Source organism: Mirounga leonina, unplaced genomic scaffold (genome assembly GCF_011800145.1).
Source record: "Mirounga leonina isolate KUSES-001 unplaced genomic scaffold, KU_Mleo_1.0 Mir_153, whole genome shotgun sequence".
In the NCBI taxonomy this organism is placed as follows: Eukaryota; Metazoa; Chordata; class Mammalia; order Carnivora; family Phocidae; genus Mirounga; species Mirounga leonina.
Window position 1 is genome coordinate 38,452,803 of NW_023270387.1, and position 19,641 is coordinate 38,472,443.

The 19,641-nt window shown below is 43.0% G+C and overlaps 1 long non-coding RNA gene across 1 annotated transcript; it reads left to right on the forward strand.

The window, feature by feature from the left end:
* Positions 1-849: 849 nt before the first annotated feature.
* Positions 850-11,100, forward strand: LOC118013129. Its single transcript, XR_004679929.1, has 3 exons — positions 850-1,368; positions 9,439-9,600; positions 10,725-11,100. It is a non-coding gene; the product is annotated as an uncharacterized LOC118013129 (long non-coding RNA).
* Positions 11,101-19,641: the final 8,541 nt, after the last annotated feature.

The following is a 19,641-nucleotide window of genomic DNA, read 5'->3' on the forward strand; positions in this document are numbered from 1 at the left end:
ATTTTTATGTTGAGGTCCCACCTCCAGTACTACAGAACGTGACTGTATTTGGAGGCAGGGTCTTTAAAGACGTGATTCAGTTAAAACGAGGTCACAAAATGAGTTGTGAGAAAGTAACTTTCTCCTGTTTAAATCCCCCAGTCTGTGGTACTTAGTCACAGCAGCCCTAGCAAACGAATACACCAGGCAGACATTAACCAGGTTCCACCTGAGGTGAACTTTTCATATACGTGTATCTTCGTTCCTCAGCGGAACTCTATGCTCCTTGAGTGCAGGAACCATGTGTATCCCCCCAGCGTCTGTCACACAGTCGTGGCCTACCATGGTTGTCCTTGCAGGGGTTTAATTGGGCCCGATGGCAGCAGAAGGGGGCCTGGAGCCATTTATCTAAAGCCCAAAAGGAGCTGAGAACACTGTATCTTGGGTCCATACAAAGCAGCTCCTAGGCAGCTTTGTCATCCCCTGGGCAGTGAGCTGGTGTTGTAGGAATACTGCAGTACCTTTCGTCTGCATTCCACACTCGCCAACCCCCCCTCCCCCCCCCGCCGGGCGAACAGCCCATGAGGCAGGCCCAGTAAGGATCATTGCTCCCATTCTGCAGCATAGCAAGCAAGCCCTGAGAGGGGCAGAGAGCCGCGTTAAGGCCCGGTCGCGTGCAGGGCGGAGACTGACCTTGGGCCTCCTTGTCCCCTTGCCTGTTCGGGCTCCTGGGGAGTTCTTGGTACAAAGGCCAATTGCTCAAGGGAACCACAGGACCCAAGAAAGTATCGAACTAAAAGTATCTTCCCGGTTGTAGGGCAAAGACTTCCCCAGAGAACAGACAACACTTAAACCCAGGAAGAAAAAGACAGTCTTGGTCCCAGAGTCGGAAGTAAACAAGTTTGTGTAATGCATTATTCAGAAAAGACATCCCTTATCCTGACCCAGAATGTCATTTTACTTTACCAGGCTGGGAATTTATCATTTTAATAATAGCCTCTGGGATTCCAGAGGCAAGAACACTTTCTGCATTTGTAAACACAGCAACATTTCCTTTCTTCTAAAAAGGACTGAACCACTGACTTTGGGCACCAACAAGGAATGAATATAATTTGCTCATACAGTCTTGTTCTCCAAGGACAAGCCTAGAATACATACTCTGACATTGCTCCTGACCCGCAGCCTCTCCCCACACTCCGAAGGCTGAAGGCTGGCTGACCTGGAGAGCAGGTTTCCTCACAGGTTCCTTTTTCATCTTCATCTGCTCACAGAATGAAATTCCTGCTCAGCGGGTGGACTCACCAGGGCCCCTTGGGCTTCCGAATCCAGCCCTCCGAGCCTCTGTATTCTGTTCCATGGGGAGGACAACACAGCCACCCAGAAGCCATGGTGCGAAACTGCCCACGAAACTGGTGTGACCATTTTAAGAAAGAACTGAATGTGCATTTACATTTTTGATGCAGTTTTTATTTTTATTTATTTTTTAAGGCCATCCGACATTTGGTTTTATTTACTTGTCGTCAAAAGCATCTTAAAAACAAACATAATTTGTAAACATGTTCTCCCTTCCCGTCTATTATGTACTTCTGTAACATGTGATTCTTTTTTTTTTCAATTTTTTTTATTGTTGCAAAATACACATAACATAAAATTTACTCTCTTAACCATTTTTAAGTGTACAGTTGCGTGGTATCATGTACATTCACATCATCCTGCAACCATCACCACCATCTACATGTGTGGATTTATATGTATTTTTATATTCTTTTCAATCAGCAAATGAGTCTTTCAATCAACAAGTCAGACATCAGCAGTCCACATAATGATCCACATACCTGCAGGAACAGAGGGGAAGGAGAAGTCTGTACTGTCCGAGGGGAGCTGCCAGATGAGGGGGAAGGCAGACCAGTTCCCTGGGAGGCCTCCAAGTGTTTTGAGGAAGAGAGCAAGAGTATGGGCAGGGCAGAAGTCTGTGTTTAATTAGGAAGGATATGCAGCTCGAGATAATAGAGAGGGACAATTTCAGAAGAAAATGGAGCTGTGGCCTGAGAGGAGGTAGCTGAAGTAGAACAGAGGTGACAGTTACAGAATGGAGGAAGTCACGTAGCAAGCTGAAAAGATAGAAAAATGCTGTACTGCCTGTTTTGGGGGACTCGCAGAGCTGTCCTCCTAGCTGTATAGATGAGCCCCTCCTGGGGTCCAGCCTCAAGGCTTTGTCAAAGTGCCAGTTCCATCCATTGGCCAGCAAACGACGCTCAGGTTGCTAATCCCACCAAGTGGTGCCTCAGCCGTCCTTTTGGCAGAGGTCTGGCGTGAGGTGCCAGGAAGATGCACAAGTCTGGGGAATCTTGACACAAGGACCCAAGGCCATAAAGAAGTCATGTTGGCCCACGGTCAAAACACACACTTCACCGCATCGTGATTCCTGTGATGGTTTCAAGTGCACTCGAGGTAATTGGCTTGGTGTCTGTGAGGCCTCTGACCGAACTTATTCCAGCCCTTGAGTAATACTTGGAACAATTTTAGGGTGAGGAAACAGGTCGACTATGAAAAGAGTATGTTGCTGGATGCCTCATGGCTCACCCATAGGACACAGTCTTTTATATGCACAACTACAGCCTGAACAAGGCTCATATGTTTTTGAAATGAAATCTCCGGTCTCAAAATTTAGACCAGTGATAGGGGTTATGAAGGACTATACAGGGTGGGAGGAAAGAGGAGAACAGGGAGCCTGACCTAGTCTGAGGAATCAGGGATCTTTCTCTGAGGAGATGACGTTTGAGCTGATATCTGAAGGATGAGTAGGTGCTGAGTAGTAAAGGGGAGGGTGGAGAATATTCCAAGCAAAGGCCAAAGCACAGGCAAAGGTCCTGAGGTGAAAGAGAGAATAAAAATAAGTTCTAGGCACTTCAAATGGCTAGTTTGGCTGGAATCTAGTGACAAACATCTAGAGTGACTCATCTTGAAGGGCAGAGAGGTCTCAGAGTCTGCTAGGGCATCTTTGGCTGCAAGTGACAAAAGACCCTCAGTCACTTTAGCAGAAGTCTGGAGGTAGAACAGGAGGCATGACACAAACTTTAAGGTCATAAAGGGCCCAGAGACCTTTCATCGACATCATCCACATCAGCTTTCTTTCGGGACTGCTTCTCACCAAGTTTGCTAGTAACAGCTCCAAGCCGCACTCACTCCCAGAAACAGCATCCAGAGGCAGAAATGGACTTCCTCCCTTCTGGAGTCTCCTCTTAGAAACAAGAAATCTTTCCCAGAAGCACCTCTCCAACACACACACACACACACACACACACACACACACCACGAGCAGATCTCTCCTTGCACATGATGGACCCGAACTGGGTCACGTGCTCACCCCTACGCGGGACCCCGCCAAGGGAATGGAAATTGTCATAATTCGCAGGATCAGGATGTACCTTGGAGCCAGTAATGGAATCCTCTTCCCCGAAGTCAGGCTGAGAACTAGTAGACAGTAAATGAAATTGAGGTTCTGCTAGCAAGAAGTAAAGGGAAAATGCCAGAAAGCTACGGGTGGTATTCGACATAGCTTTGAGGCCACAATAAAACAGGATGTTTAAGACAGAAGCTGTTTGTGTAAACAATCTCCAATCTCCTTCTCTTCGGGAAACACCCCAATTAGATGGCCGTGAGGCTCAAGATTGTTTTCAAAATGAAAGAGCTTGTTCTGACTGAGGAGAATTGTGTTTCTGGAGAACTACAGCAAAATGAAGGCAATCTTTAAAACGTTTCTACATTTGCAAAAATTTCCTTTAGTAGGCACCAACTCCACTATGTAGATTTTTATTGCTTTTTAAAAAAACTATTTTGTATCACAGGTACAAATAATACAGTAAAATGCCCTAATCTTAAGCTTATTAAATTATTCCACGTGTAAATGCCATGTAACCACCATCTAGATCAAGATATAAAACATCTTCAGCACTCTGTAAAATTCCATTGTTCTTCTCCTAGTCAATGCTCCCACTCTTGCAAGCAGTACCATTGTTCGGACTGCTATAAGCTTTTATTAATTTCATCTGTTCTTGACCCTCATATAAATGGAATCTTACTGCGTGTTCTTTTTTGTTTGGCTTGTTTCATTCAACGTAGTGTTTGTGAGATTCAGCCAACTTGTGTGTAGTCCCTCTTTGTTTTTTCCTCACTATGTAGTATTCCATACGATGAATATACACAATTATCCTTTTTCCTGATGATGGACATTTGTATTATTTCCGGTTTGGGGAAATATGAATGTTCTTGTTGCTCTACATCTTCATCAACAATTGAAATGCTCAGGTTTTTGGTTTTGGGTTTTTGTTGTTGTTGTTTTTTGTTTTTTTAGTTTTAGTTATTGTGGTGGGTGTGTAGTTGTAGCTTGTTATGATGCATTTCTCTAAAAAGTCATGAAGCTGAGTCTCTTTTCATGTTTATGGGCCATTTGGATACCTGTTCTGTGAAGAGCTGAAGTTTTTGCCCATTTTTTATATGGAGGTGTGTGTCTTTTCCTTATCAACTTGTTCTTTATGTATTCTGAATATAAGCCTTTGGTTGGATATCATGATCCAAGTAAATGGCTTGCCTATTGCAGGACCATTAAGTGTGACAGTCAAGAAAGAATTCTTGAGATGTTTTATGGTGCAACTGAGTAAGTTTATTTAAGTAGCACGGGGACAGGACCTGTGGGCAGAAATAGCTGCACTTCTGCTGTGTGAGGCTGGTGGCTATATATTGGATCATAAATGCCTTTGAATTTCTACTCGTAAAATTACTTTCTCAAGATTTTTCTGGTGCTTATCATTCAGCTTGATATTAACTATGGGTGAGATGTACAGGCAGCCATGAGACCCTTTAGGAATGTAGCAACCAGCCCCTATTTGATCCTTCCGGAAACTATGCAGGCTACAGATCAGCCTTCCGGACTAAAGGTGAACACTTTTCTGCTTCTATCCCTCATCATGCCTTTTCACTTTAATAGGGTTTTTTAAGAAACAGAAGTTCCTAATTTTAATGACGTTCCATTAATAAATCTTTTCTTCTATGGTTAGTACTCTTATGTATTATTTAAGAAATTTTTTTCTACCCCAAGGTCATGAAATTATTTTCTTCTAAAATTTTTATTGTTTTACCTTTAGAATTTAGGACTATGAACCATATGAAATTAATGTTTGTGTACAGTGTAAAGAATAGATCAGAGATCCAGAACATTTCTTTCAAGGACCATATTTTTCTCCTCAATTGCTGTAGTATCTTTATTATAAAGTGACTATATAAGGATAGTTTTGTTTCTGAACTCTCTCTTCTATTCTATTTGTCTATTTGTCTGTCCTCGCACCAGTACATACTGTGTTAATTATGATAGCTTTATAATGAACTTTGGAAGTTAGTGGGCAAGTCCTTTAGGTTTCTTTGTTCTTTTTTTTTCTTCCAAAGAATTCTTCGCAATTCTGGATCTCTGCATTTCCATAAATACTTCATTCTATTTTTTTTAAATAGCCTCTGCAACCAATGTGGGGTTGAACTCAGGACCCCGAGATCAAGAGTTGCATGCTCTACCAACTGAGCCAGCTGGGCACCCCTCTGTAAATACTTTAGAATCAACTTTTAAATTTTCAATAAAATACCTGCTGAGATTTTGACGAGGTTGTACTGAATCTATAGATCAATTTGAAGGTAATTAACATCTTAACAATATTGAATCCTCCCACTGCTGATACTTTGGCACCATGCAAATATCCTGTTCCCCAACCACAGTTCACCTACTGATTTTAACAACCACTGCTGATGCTTGCCTATATCAATTACCATAATGGAGGCTGGAAATTACTGGCTCTAACTCCATTTCTTTTTATTAGAGAGGTAGAGAGAGAGACAGGGGCGGGAGGGGCACAGGGAGAGTGAGAGGGAGAGAGAGAATCTTAAGCAGGCTCCATGCCCAGCACAGAGCCCTAAGATCATGACCCGAACTGAAATCAAGAGTCAGATGCTTAATCAACTGAGTCACCCAGGTGCCTCAATTCCATTATTTTTTCTACATTCATTAATTTTATATCTGTAAAGAAGAGCCTTATCTTATCCCTACTCCCCTTTTTGAGGGAATCTCTCCATTGAGTTAGATACGGAAATTTCTTTCAGTATTGGTCAATAGTTTTCAGTCCAGTGGTATTGCATATCTTTCATTAGTTTTATTCCTAATTATTTGGTGGGTTTCAATGCTATTATAAATGGTATTTTCATTTTCCAATCATTCATTGCTGGTATATAGAAAAACAATTAATTTTATATACTATCCTGTGTTCAATGACTATGCTAAAATCCCTACTTAATTCTGATAACGTGTCTAATTATATATTTATTTTGGATTTTTATGAAGGATTATTTCATCCGTGATAATGAAAGCTTTCCTCTTCCTTCATGATCTTCACACTGTGTATATACTCCATTGCCATACTGCACTGGCTAGGAGCCCCAGGTCGATGCGGAATAGACAAAGTGTCTTTTTCTCATTCTCATTGTGAAGATGCCCCTGTGACTCCTGAGGGATGGGACTATTTCAGAGAAACAGATGGTTTTCTAAAAAGAGGACAGGAATTGAAAACTGTAGCAAGGTGAGAGAGGACTCATGTTGGTTCTGAATGAATACAACTTCATGGAACCTCAGGGTGACTGGGGCAAAGATGGGGAAGAAACTTCTGAGGCTTATTTTGAAAGGCTGTATCTCTTTTGAAAGGCATGTTATTTTTAGGCCTCACATGAGGACAGTTAGAAATTATGGCTATGGGTGTGGGACTGAGGAATGCTAAAAGACTGTGTTCCGTCAAGAAATTGATCAAAAGGGGAGGGACTTCGGGGCGCCTGGGTGGCTCAGTCGTTAAGTGTCTGCCTTCGGCTCAGGTCATGGTCCCAGGGTCCTGGGATTGAGCCCCACATCGGGCTCCCTGCTCTGCAGGAGGCCTGCTTCTCCCTCTCCCACTCCCCCTGCTTGTGTTCCCTCTCTCTCTGTGTCTCTCTCTGTCAAATAAATAAAATCTTTTTAAAAAAGGGGGGGGGAGGGACTTCTACAGGATGTGAAAGGGAACCTTATAAAAAGAAAAAAAAAAAAACCTCGAACAATGCATCAACAAAAGAAGAAGGTGAGAGTAAGCTGTAGAGAATTCCCATGGAGGGCCACACCATCACGCCATGGATTTTTCTCAGGATGCTTCGCACACACATGCACACACATCACAAATAGTGATGATAGTTTTTAAATGCATTACAGCTCAACAAATGAACCAAGTCAGAGGGACCTCTTGGAGAGAGTGCACACATATGTGCATCGAGGAAAGGATCTGGGACAAAGTACGACCTCCAGGGAGATCTGACCCTCCCCTCTTGAACTGTATGTAACTGGCAATGATAAATGTTTATTGCAATATGGATCTGTTCTTCCTGTCTTGTAAAATGAGGAAGATTTTAATGGAGGAGGTTCTGTGGGCCTGATCAATAACTCCATCTCTTAATTAAATGTGAGCCTGACCTATCAGCCAAAGCAACAGTTACCACCCTTAAGGGACCTTTACTGAGCTGTCGCTTAATTCCAGGGATCATCTATGCCCAGGTCTGTTGAGAGTGACGCGAATGCCAATTTTTAAGTTGGTAAGACTCTTGAAGTATTGAAATTTGGTACAACAGTGAAAAGTTTAAGGCTACTCCTTTAAAAAACAAAATAAAACAGGGGAAATTAATTTTAATAACATGTTTCATTTAACCTGGTGTATTCAAAATGTTATCATTTTAACATGTAATCAATATGAGATACTTCATTTTTTAAAAGATTTTATTTAGTTATGTGAGAGAGAGAGCAATCGTGAGCAGGGGGAAGGGTAGAGGGAGAAGCAGACTCCCCACTGAGCAGGGAGCCCCAATGCAGAACTCCATCCCAGGACCCTGAGATCATGACCTGAGCCGAAGGCAGATGCTTAACCAACTAAGCAACCCAGGTGCCCCAATATGAGATAGTTTATACTCTTATCTCATATAAAGTCTTCAAAATCCAGTATTTTACATTTACAGCACATCTGAATTCAGATTAGCCTCATCTCAATTGTTCATCAGCCACATGTGGTGAGTGTTGGAGAGTATAGTTCTAAGCTTGATTGGATATAAATATTTTTGGCCAGAATACTTCATAGACTCTATTGTATTCTTCATATTTTATACTTTCATGTTGCATGACCGGGATGTCATGGCATCCCATGATTGATGATGTAAGCTTTATCATTTGATGAAGGGGGCAGATTCCTTCATTACAAAGGCATGTTTTCATCTTTACGTTAGCGAGGAATCTGTGGGCTGATACTTCGGCACCATGCAAATATCCTGTTCCCCAACCAAATTTCACCTATTAATTTTCACAACCGTTGCTGATGCTTGCCTGAGCCAGTTATTATAATGGAGGCTGGAAACTACTGATTCTAATTCCATTGTTCCTTTCATATTCATTAACTTGTATCTGTAAGGAGAGTTTTATCTTACCCCTCCCTCCTTTTCTGAGGGTCATTAGTGTTTATGGATTTTTTTTTTACCTGATGTGTTATGATTAATTGTTTTTTTATATTAAAATTACTGCAAATTTTGGCCCCTGCAAGCTCATTTCTATAAAACAACCGGTGAATTTGTTTTTTTCACTTCTTTAGACGCTTACCTAAATAATAGCTTCCCAAAAGATTTCATAATCTGTGTTCAAGTAAAATACCATTAACATTTCAGAATAGGAATATTTCACAATCTGTAACATGTGGCCACATCACAGTTGTTCTTAAAAATTTTTTTGAAAGATTTTATTTATTCACTTGACAGAGACATAGAGAGAGAGGGAACACAAGCAAGGGGAGTGGGAGAGAGAGAAGCAAGCTTCCTGCCGAGTAGGGAGCCCAATGTGGGGCTCAATCCCAGGACCCTGGGACCATGACCTGAGCGGAAGGCAGACGCTTAATGACTGAGCCACCCAGGCGCCCCCAAAAATGTTGATTTCTCATACTAACATTGGCAGGGATTATCTCTTATCCAAAATGTAAAAATATATTCCATCTTCCTCTGTCTAGATAGCAGGATGGTTATTCACTTATAAATCAAACAAGTGGTTTTGGTGCAAGAGTAGACTATGACTGCCAATCTTCCGCTCTCTACAGATATAGATCTCCAGAGAGCAGTTCCATCAACCGTGGTAATAAAGGAGATTATAATCCATCAGTCATAAACTGACTCGTGGCATTTCGTTTGTGTGTCCATATGGGTGATTTTTCACCCTCTTCTCAAGATCATGCATTCCCCCATGTTAATAAACTAAGAAGTGTATTTCACTTTGTTTTAAAAAAAAAGAAAACCAGGATGAATAAAAATTCTCTCCTTCCTCTGATAAAATGTCAGGCTTTTCTTCCCACATCAGAATCATTTTTAATTCTCCAGATTCATCAGACGAGCATATTTGGGAAGCTGCACATCTCCTCCATGCCTCCGTGTTTCCTCAGGATAAACAATAGAATGTGTCGGATAATAAAGCCGTGATGGAAATCTCCGCACCTTGGGCAGGTGCCTGTCTGTGCCAGGTTACGTGGCAAAGCAATCCAGGTCAGTAATAACGTCCCCGATGCACTCCCAGAACCCCCTTCACCCCCCGACCTCACGGCTTACTTTGCTCACGTTGCTTATGGTGCTGCATCTAATTCAGCAGGAGCACGGGGGTTTCTCTGCAGCCTTAGTTCACATTGTCCGACGTTTCTGCCCATGCCGTCCCGGTGTGGTTCTTCTACCATGCCCAGCTGGGCAGGAGGTCCTCTGGCACCTGGGAAGGACGAGCTGAAGCATCTCCTCTTTTTGACCATGCTGCTAGAGCAGATAAGGTTTGAGAGTTTCCCCTGGCTGTTTTATCAGAGCAGGATGAAATTTCTTCACTGGTGCTGTGCAGGAAAATTTAATACGAGATACAAATGCAAGTAATAGATGGAATTTAAAGTTTGCTGAGAGTCATATTTTAAAAGCAAAAAGAAGGAAAAAAATTCTTAAAAAGCAAAAAGGAACAGGCGATTGGGTGTAATGATATGGTTTAATTAATAAATACACCAAAAATAGTAGTTGAGCATATAATAAATATAAAAATTCATTAGTGGGGTATTTTATACTTTTAAAAAGCTTTATTTTTGAAATCTCATGTGCATTTTGCACTTCTACCTCATGTCACTTTGGACCAGCCACATTTCAAGGACCCAGTGGCCCCATGTGCTGAGGGGTTACGGCATGGACCAGCGCATATCTAGACAGTAGGCAAAAATAACCACAAGGTTTTCCTCTGAAGAGGAAGTAGAGGTATATTCTTCATTTGTTCCATATGATGGCAGTTTGGATACAACTTCTTGTTATAGTCCACTCACAACTGGTCAGAATTCTCAGAACCAGAGAAATAACAGAACATGCTAACATAGAAGGAATCTTATTTATTATAATTTTAGTCAGCATCTGCCTTTGTCTAAAATGTTGATCTTGGGGGCGCCTGGGTGGCTCAGTCAGTTAAGTGTCTGCCTCTGGGTCCTGGGATCGAGTCCCACATGGGGCTTCCTGCTCAGCGGGGAGTCTGCTTCTCCCTCTGTGTCTGCTCCTCCCCCTGCTTTGCTCTCTCTATCAAATAAATAAATGAAATCTTTAAAAAAATAAAGTGCAGATCTGGTTTGGGTTGATAGAAGTATTTTCTCCTTCAGGGTATCCAGGGCAATCCCCAAGATGATGGGAACTGGATTATTTGTGGTTTTGCTTTGTTTGGGGGAAGCCCACGTCAGTAAACTTCCATAGGTTTGGATCTCATAGCATGCCACTGGACATGGGCAAGGCTGCAAGTGTGGACGTGTGTGGCCACAGATTGCTGCAGGATTACCCTCCGTGCATCTTTCCCGAGCGAGCACTTCCTTGAGATGCTCAGAAGCAGCCAAGTGGGTGCAGACACCTGCTTTCAGTGGGACTTTGTTAAGTAATACATATGTCGAGGAGACTCAGTTGCATCTACTTCACCCAGAGGCCTCTGCAGAGACAACTAGGCAGCACCGTGGAAGCTTCCAGAAGGAAACACATATGGATGGAGTACATCTATCTGGCTTCTTTAGGTATCTGTAATTCATCTTAGGCAGATGACAGAACTATGTATCTTATGATTACATTGACAGTGTAATTTTTCTTGCCCTGGTCAGAATACATTTGGAGTAAGTTTAAGGACCATGACGATAGCTAGCATGACATATTTGGTGAGACCTTTTTTGACCTTCACTATTGTCCTACCAACCTGCTCCCAGAGGCCCTGCCTCTCTTCCTTTAACATTAAGGGAAGGCCTCCATAGATCCGATGGGTGGGAAAGAGTGGGCCACTCACTGTATGAAGACAGCCACCTCCAAGCAAGTTCTAAGAAACTTCTGATAACACCTTGACTCTCCGTTCCAGTGGTTTTCTCTCACACACACAGAGCTTTTCCCAGATTTAAAGGGCCTAGATAGTGTATCACTGCCTATCAAAGGACTTAGCAGCCACAAAGACAGGCTTTGAAGTCATCAGTGATCACACACATGGGGCCACTTTGCCATTTCTTTTCCACTTTTTTCCCTCATCCCACACAGTCGTCAGCGCAGATGATGGCCTCATGCTGCACAGCAAACTCGAGGGTTCGTTTTCCTCTTTGGCAATAATTAAACCTGGGGTCCTTTTACCTGTCAAAATCAACTTCGCTGCTCTTCCCGGGGCCCTGCGTGATGCCACCGTTTCGAGCACTGTCATGTCTTCGAGCTGTAAAACTCGGGGCCTGTGGAAATCATCTTGGAGTGTGATGCCCAGGCGGCAATTCCCTACGGTGTTCTTCTGAGTTATTACCTGGAGACAGGTCCTCCTCTAAGATGCCGAAGATCTCAGGGCCACACCTGCCAAAGATGCCTGCTCTGGAATTACGCCCCAGGACAGCAGGCACTGACGATGTTTGCTCTCGTCTGTGTGGGGGGTTTAGCATCCTTCGGACACCTCTGAATTTTCAAGAGGACATCTCCTAAGGAGGTGAAAACTGATTGTGGCGAGCTCCCAGGCTTCTCACTCAAGTGATATTGGAGGGCTGGGACTATGGTTCAAATCTGCCCCTCCAGCAGCAATCTTATTAATATGCTGGGGGTTCAACGCAAATACTCTCTAAAGTGACAGTCCTCAACATGTTGTATCTACCGGCTGATAATCTCACTGGCAGAGGTGGTGCACGCAATCATCACAAAGCTCGGTGGGAATGCCTTTAAAATGCCAAACTTCACAGATTTCAGGAGCTTTATCTGTCCCTCCCAGCACTGCATTTTCTCTGACAGTATCCTACAGTACACCAAGAACCTTCTATGGCTTTATATACATAGAGGGGTAGAGCACACCTGTTAGCCTTCCACCCTTCCCCAAGAGCAGGGCAGGAAAGCATATCCATGAGAGTGAATACAGTTTCACCTTTTTCAGATCAGACTGTTTTTCAGTATCTGCACAATGATCATAATTAATCCCCGTGTGTATTTCACCTTCTTCCTACAAGTAATACAAATCAGTGCTGTTGGAATGGACACGATCTCTCCAGGCTTCGAACTGTGGTGTCCACAGGTAGCATTCATTCAACCTCCCGACCTCACTCCCCAAAGAGGAACCCTCGGGCTCCAGAAGTCATGCTGCTCCTGAAGGCCCATGCTGAAGGGAACCCCGCTAGAGAATGTAATTATTGACCACCGTCCTGGTGTAAGTCATCCCACAGGTTCCTCCAACCACAGCACTGTGCTCACCCCTGAAGCCGGTGAGGCAGGCATGCAAGAGAATATCCATTATATTCACAGGCCACCCGGGCTCCTGTGATCGCAGCCCCCACAGCAGCAGAGGGACACATCGGAATGTCCTACTGGAGCGCACAAACCTCAGCGCTTGATCATCATGGAATGATGCTTCCGCCAGAGGTGGCCATCCAGGGGTCTCAGAGTCGGTGTGTATATCTTTTTTTTTTTTTTAAGATTTTATTTATTTATTTGTCAGAGAGAGACAGCGAGAGAGGGAACACAAGCAGGCGGAGTGGGAGAGGGAGAAGCAGGCTTCCCGCTGAGCAGGGAGCCCGATGCGGGGCTCGATCCCAGGACCCTGGGATCATGACCTGAGCTGAAGGCAGACACCTAACGAGTGAGCCACCCAGGCACCCCTCGGTGTGTATGTCTTAACAGTAGAAATGGCTCTGTGGCACACACAGAAGCCAGGTGGAACAGAGAGATGACAATGTGCCTCCCGAGAGGGTCGTGCTCACTGCATCTGTATTTGAAAAGATACATGCGAGTTGTCAGAGTTGTCTTTACAACACAGAATACCAGCCCTCTTCCGAAGCTGTGTGTTCTTACAGAGATGCCATAACTCTGTCCATGGATCAAACGATTTATTCTCTTCATTTCACTGCAAAAATTCTGCTCTGTCAGCTGACACCGTCTGCTTGAGCTCTACTATTTCATAGCTATCGTGGACCTGTATCTTTCTGCTTCTGAAACATCTTCTTAGAATGGGGGACTTGTCTCATATTCTTGGGAAGCCCCGAGCTCAGAGGCTTTCTCACCGAGCGGCCATGCGCAGTAATGTACTGACCCTAAGCCTTGAGTTGTGGGTCATAAGTAGTCTTGAAAATCAGCAGTGATAAATTTGTTTAAGTATTATTAAAATCGGTCCCCAAGTTCTCCCTTGATTTTGAACACGTGTGCTACCTAATTTAATATGAAACATGTAGCCTGAGTTCTTGTGTACATTCTAAGTATTTTGAGGGTCTAAAACAGATAGATACTTACCCTTCAAAACAACCTTCCATGATCCCATAGCAAAGCCTCACATTCATATTTCTTTGAGGAAACACATCAGTGGCACTGACCTCTCCATGTCTTTTCTTGAAAGCCAATCTGTGGGGTATTGTCTTTCAATGTGCCTTTCTGAAAGAGCCCAGGGAGGGGAGCAGGTTAAGTCACTCCTTACGCTGTAATGATGGACAGCTGCTAGAAGAATATGTTTACGATCACATTGATGTTTATTCTTTTTAAAAAAAATTTTTTTTAAATATTTATTTATTTATTTAGAGAGCATGAGCGGGAGGGGCAAAAGGAGAGGGAGAGAGAATCTCAAACAGACACCACACTGAGTGCAGACCCCAACATGGGGCTTGATGTGGGGCCAGATCTCACCACCCTGAGATCACAAAGTGAGCCAAAACCAAGAGTTGGACGCTTCACCGACTGAGCCCCTGGTGTTTATTCTTATAAATTACAGGGCATTGACAACAGATCTGAGTCAACCCAGAAACATCCCCATATTTGTCATTCTGTTATAATGATCAGAGCATAAAAGTATCAAAACAATTTGGGGCATAGCTGACACCCCCAGAAATGAAGTGTTCCCATTCACCAGGGTCACGTGATGTACACCCAAATGTACATCAAATAACTCTCCACCTCTCTGCTGTGTCACTCTCTGGAAGGAAGACCCCCCGGACCTTGTGACATGCCCCTGCTGGGACCCAGGCAGCATCTTCCTTTTCTCTGGGAGTTGCGTTAGAGCAGAACCAAAAGTACCTGTGAGCCTCCAAGTGATGAAAATCACCAGGTACTGATCATTTGAGGACAAAGAACAGACTGAAAATTTCTCTGCACCCTTCCCCTCTTGCTCTTTACCACCATCATGATATCCTCACAATCTAAAACCAGTGAGGTCCTGTTAGTGTGCAACAAGGAGACTCACAGCATTCTGGCTTACATGAGGACGGTGGCTGTTGAACTTCTTTTAGCAGCTGGAGCTGGGTCTAAACCTCCAGGCTCAGTTCTGCTGATGAGTCTGTAAATTCCCAATGGGCTCTGTAAAAAATAGTGTCCTGTTTGGAGAAAGGAATTAGTGATTATATTTAACACTAGGAAAATGTCACATAGGAATTCTCCATTTCTTTAAGAATGAAAATCTTTTAAAGCTCCCCATCATTACTCTCGGCTGCTTTGGACTCCTGACATGTTCTCAGGTCCCTGTACTTCAGATGCTTTCTCTGCACAGAGCAGGTCCCCAGAGTACCTTAGGAAAGCTGGCCAGCCCTTGGGCAGCTGGTGCTGCTACAGGCTGTGTCTGTCTGTGTGATTCAGAGACACCCTCTTTGTTCTGGAAGCTCAAGGCTCTAGGGGATCAAAAAATAAAATAAAATAGTCAGCAGCTGTGCCGCAACCAAATCCTCGGGGCTCTTGGACACACACTTCCCAGACACTGCCGTATTCTTTTTTTTTTTTTTTTTAAGATGTTATTTATTTATTTATTTTATTTTTTATTTTTTTTTAAAGATTTTATTTATTTATTTGAGAGAGAGAGAACGAGAGACAGAGAGCATGAGAGGGAGGGTCAGAGGGAGAAGCAGACCCCCCGCCGAGCAGGGAGCCCGACGCGGGACTCGATCCCGGGACTCCAGGACCATGACCTGAGCCGAAGGCAGTCGCTCAACCAACTGAGCCACCCAGGCGCCCCTGTTATTTATTTATTTGAGAGTGGGAGAGAGAGAGAGAGAGAGAGAGAGAGCACGAGAGGGGGAGGGGCAGAGGGAGAAGCAGACTCCCTGCTGAGCAAGGAGCCTGATGCAGGCTCGATCCTGGGACCCGAGGATCATGACTTGAGCCAAAAGCAGATGCTTAACTGACTGAGCCACCCAGGCCCCCATGCTATATTCTTAAAAATCTGTGTTTCTAACTTCAGTTCTGTTGTTGTAAGCATCTAAGCACTTCCTTCAAGATGGATAATAGCCATGCCATGCTAACAGTACAGTGTCTGGGTTCTTTTGGTTCTTTGTTCTTTGTTTTACTTTCAGCCATAGTACACCAATGTTACAATCTACATACATACATTATATGTGTACAGATGTTATATATACATATTTGTAATATTAAAATTTCCAATAACGCACGCCTGTGTCACAATTTCAAACTCTTAACAGGCTACAAAAATGTGGCACCTCGGGGAGAGTTAGAGGTGGTATTGGTAACTTTTTCCCCATCTTTATTACAGCTTCTCATATGTTATATTTATACATTAACCATCACCATCATATTGAAGACAGGAATATATGTCAAAAAACACGGTTTCTTAAAAAAAAAGTATACATAATGGATTTTAAACATATTTTCCTACTGACCCTCAAAAATAAAATATTTTGATGTACCTTGTGTGGTAGGTATAATCAGATGGGTGAAAAAGTATAACAAACCAACCTCCCACCATTTCCCACCATACATTGTTCAAACATATAAGAACTGTCCCATATTCCTTCCCAAATGTTTGCTTCATGGGCTCCTGCGTGGCTCCGTTGGTTAAATGTCTGCCTTCGGCTTAGGTCGTGATCCCGGGGTCCTGGGATCAAGCCCCACATCAGGCTCCCTGCTCCGTGGGGAGCCTGCTTCTCCCTCTGCCTGTCACTCCCCCTGCTTGTGCTCTCTCTCTTCTCTGATAAGTAAATAAACTAAAATCTTAAAAAATAATAAAAATAAATAAATAAATAAATAAATAAATAAATAAATAAATAAAATCTTAAAAAAAAAATGTTTGGTTCCGATTGCTGGCTGGTGAGATTCAGGAATTAGTTGGGATGATGTGGTGGGATTATGAGGTAGGCACACTGCCTCTAAAGTGGAGAGAAAAGGATTGGGCTCAAGTTGGCCCCGTGAAGGCAAAAATGAAACGTAAGTTGAGAGACACAGGGGCACCTGGGTAACTCAGCTGGTTGGGCATCCAATTCTTGATTTTGGCTCAGGTCATGATCTCAGGGTTATGAAATCAAACCCTGCATCAGGTTCTGTGCTCAGTGCAGAGTCTGCTTTAGATTGTCTCTCTCCCTCTCCCACTGCCCCTCTTACCCCTCCCCCCAATAAATAAATAAATAAATAAATAAATAAATAAATAAATAAATCTTTTAAAAAATTGAGAGGCATTCTTTCTTTCTAAAAACTGGGTTAGTTACTATATCTTTATGAGTCTTGGCTAGGTTGTCATCCGGAGGAAAGGACTCTTGTACCATGGCCTGAGGAATAAGGAAGCATCTGAGCAGTTTCAAGCCAGCAACGTGCCCCTCATTCTAATATCCCCATGTAAGATCACCACTCCCATTCCCAGGGATCTCTTTGGCTTCCATTTTTTTTCTGAAGACTTGAATCCTATTGGAGTTGTACTATAAGGTCCAGAGATAGAGCCCACTCAGAAAGATGCTTTCTTAAATACTGCAGGGGAGACCAATATTACACTATCTGACTGTTAATACAACTTATGGTCCTGATAACAAGGTCATTCCCTTAGTAAGTGGTTAATAGGACATACTTTTGGAACTACTCTATCCATGAGAGTGCTGGCAAACCTTAATCCATTATTTTTTGAGTCAAAGGACGCTATCTCTCCTCACACGCTGACAAGTTACCCTTACATACTGTTGACAAAATATACTAATAAAAATTACTACTCCTTCCCCCCAAAAGTTGAGAAAAACAGTACTTAGGGTAGCAGAAATGAGACTCTTGGGAGTGATTAATCCTGTTGATGGAGTTAATGATGGATTAATCTTGTTGATGGAGTTGGTGGATTTCTATGTCAGGATCTATAGATTCCAAAACCATGTCTAAAATGACTGATGTGTATGCTGATGGAATGTTTTGTTGGGTTGTCTCATTCTTCCTTTTTTGGAACATTTTAATCTTTTAGTGCTATGGGAACAGGGAGGTACATGCTTGCATGGACAGCTGTGGCCAGAATCATCAAAGGTCTGATGTGAGAACTTCGGGTTTCACTTTGTGAACGTGTTATACTTCGAAAAAATCCAGTATGTTTTCTATATGGTAATTTATTTTAAAATACTTCAGTACTAACAATATGGTATAAATCCATTTGCAGGTTAACCTTGCATCAGCCAGAAAAAATGTGTTTCCCTGACTGTGTCACTCATTCCAAAAGCCTAATGGCGGAACTCCCCCACTCCCCTGGCCCCACTGGGTGGAAGAACATCTTCAGAAGTTTGTCTGGCTCCCGGCCTAATTCCCTCTCCCCGCCAGGCCGCGCAGCCAAGTGCTGGTTTCTGCATCTCCTGGTGTTTGAAGACAGCTGTTCTCATTAGGACTTACTAGCTGTGATGTGAGTCAGAGGCCACAGGTCCCCCGAGTGCTCAGATGCTGGTAATGAAAGAGAAGAGGCACTCTATATTTCCAAAGGAAATATGTACCTTCTAGTATAGTTCATAGGGCAGCAAAAAGCATTTTTCAGAATTGATAACACTCTCAGAATTAAAGGTCCAGGACACCACACTAGGACTCTGCCCATCAGCTCTGTATCTAGAGGGAAGAGAAACGTCCACCTGCTTTGTGGGCCTTCCCATTCACCAACAGCTTTAATGACCTTTAGAATAATGACAACTCCAGGGGCGCCTGGGTGGCTCAGTTGGTTTAGCGACTGCCTTCGGCTCAGGTCATGATCCTGGAGTCCCTGGATCGAGTCCCGCATCGGGCTCTCTGCTCGGCGGGGAGCCTGCTTCTCCCTCTGACCCTCCCCCCTCTCATGTGCTCTCTCCCTCTCATTCTCTCTGTCTCAAATAAATAAATAAAATCTTTAAAAAAAAAAAAAAAAGAAAAAACTATGACCAAAAAATAATTAAAAAAAAAAAAAAAAAAGAATAATGACAACTCCAGATCCAGCCTCCCCAGCCAGGAACTCTCACCTGAGCTCCAGACAGGTCCGTCCGTCTGTTGTCGACCAGCTCCAATGTCTCACACATGTTCATTACACTGTCCCCAAAACCTGTTGCTTCGTGCTGCCCCCCTCCCCTGCATCTGTCCCACCCAGTGTATCATTATATCATCTGCCATCTGGAACTCACAGTGTGTGTCCACATACTAAAATGTGAACAGCTTAATTCAATAAAATTTTTCTTTTCATTCAAGGGCCCAAGCAGAGAGATGCCATTTTCACATGTGGCGCTTCCAAGGTCACTCTGTTCATAAATGTCCGGGCAGCCAGCAAGGGCACAGAGAGTAGATGTGGCCTGTAACCGATAGTTTGCTGACCCTCGCTTGAGAATGTCAGCTCTATAAGATCAGCAGCCTTCCCTGTCTTGTTCACTCTATATCTCCTGTATTCAAACGTACTGACCTTCCTGGGGAAGAGAGAATCTTCATATTGTGTTTGAACTGAAACCTGCTAGAGGTGCTCTTTATTTCAAGCAGGATGCAAAAAGAAAAATCTTCAGTGGAATCTGATGTTTTCTTGCTAATGGAAGAAACCAGTCAGTATATGTAAAATAGTGAGTTAATTAATAGTAGACTTGGTGAGTGCATTTAAGGCTTGTGAGCAAAATCAACTTTCTTTAACAAATATATTCAACAATCTAAATAAACAAATAATGTTCCCCTAAAATAAATGCTAAACACATTTTGTAGTTATAATTAATACATGGTTAAGGTTTTTAGTTCTATGAAAGTAAATGAAATTTTTGTAGTTAAATAACTAAATATCTTAGAGAGCCAACAATTTGCTTTTCAACACCCTGGGACTATTGGTGAGAGAGAGAGAAAGAGAGAGATTTTAATCAAGAGAGAGAAAAC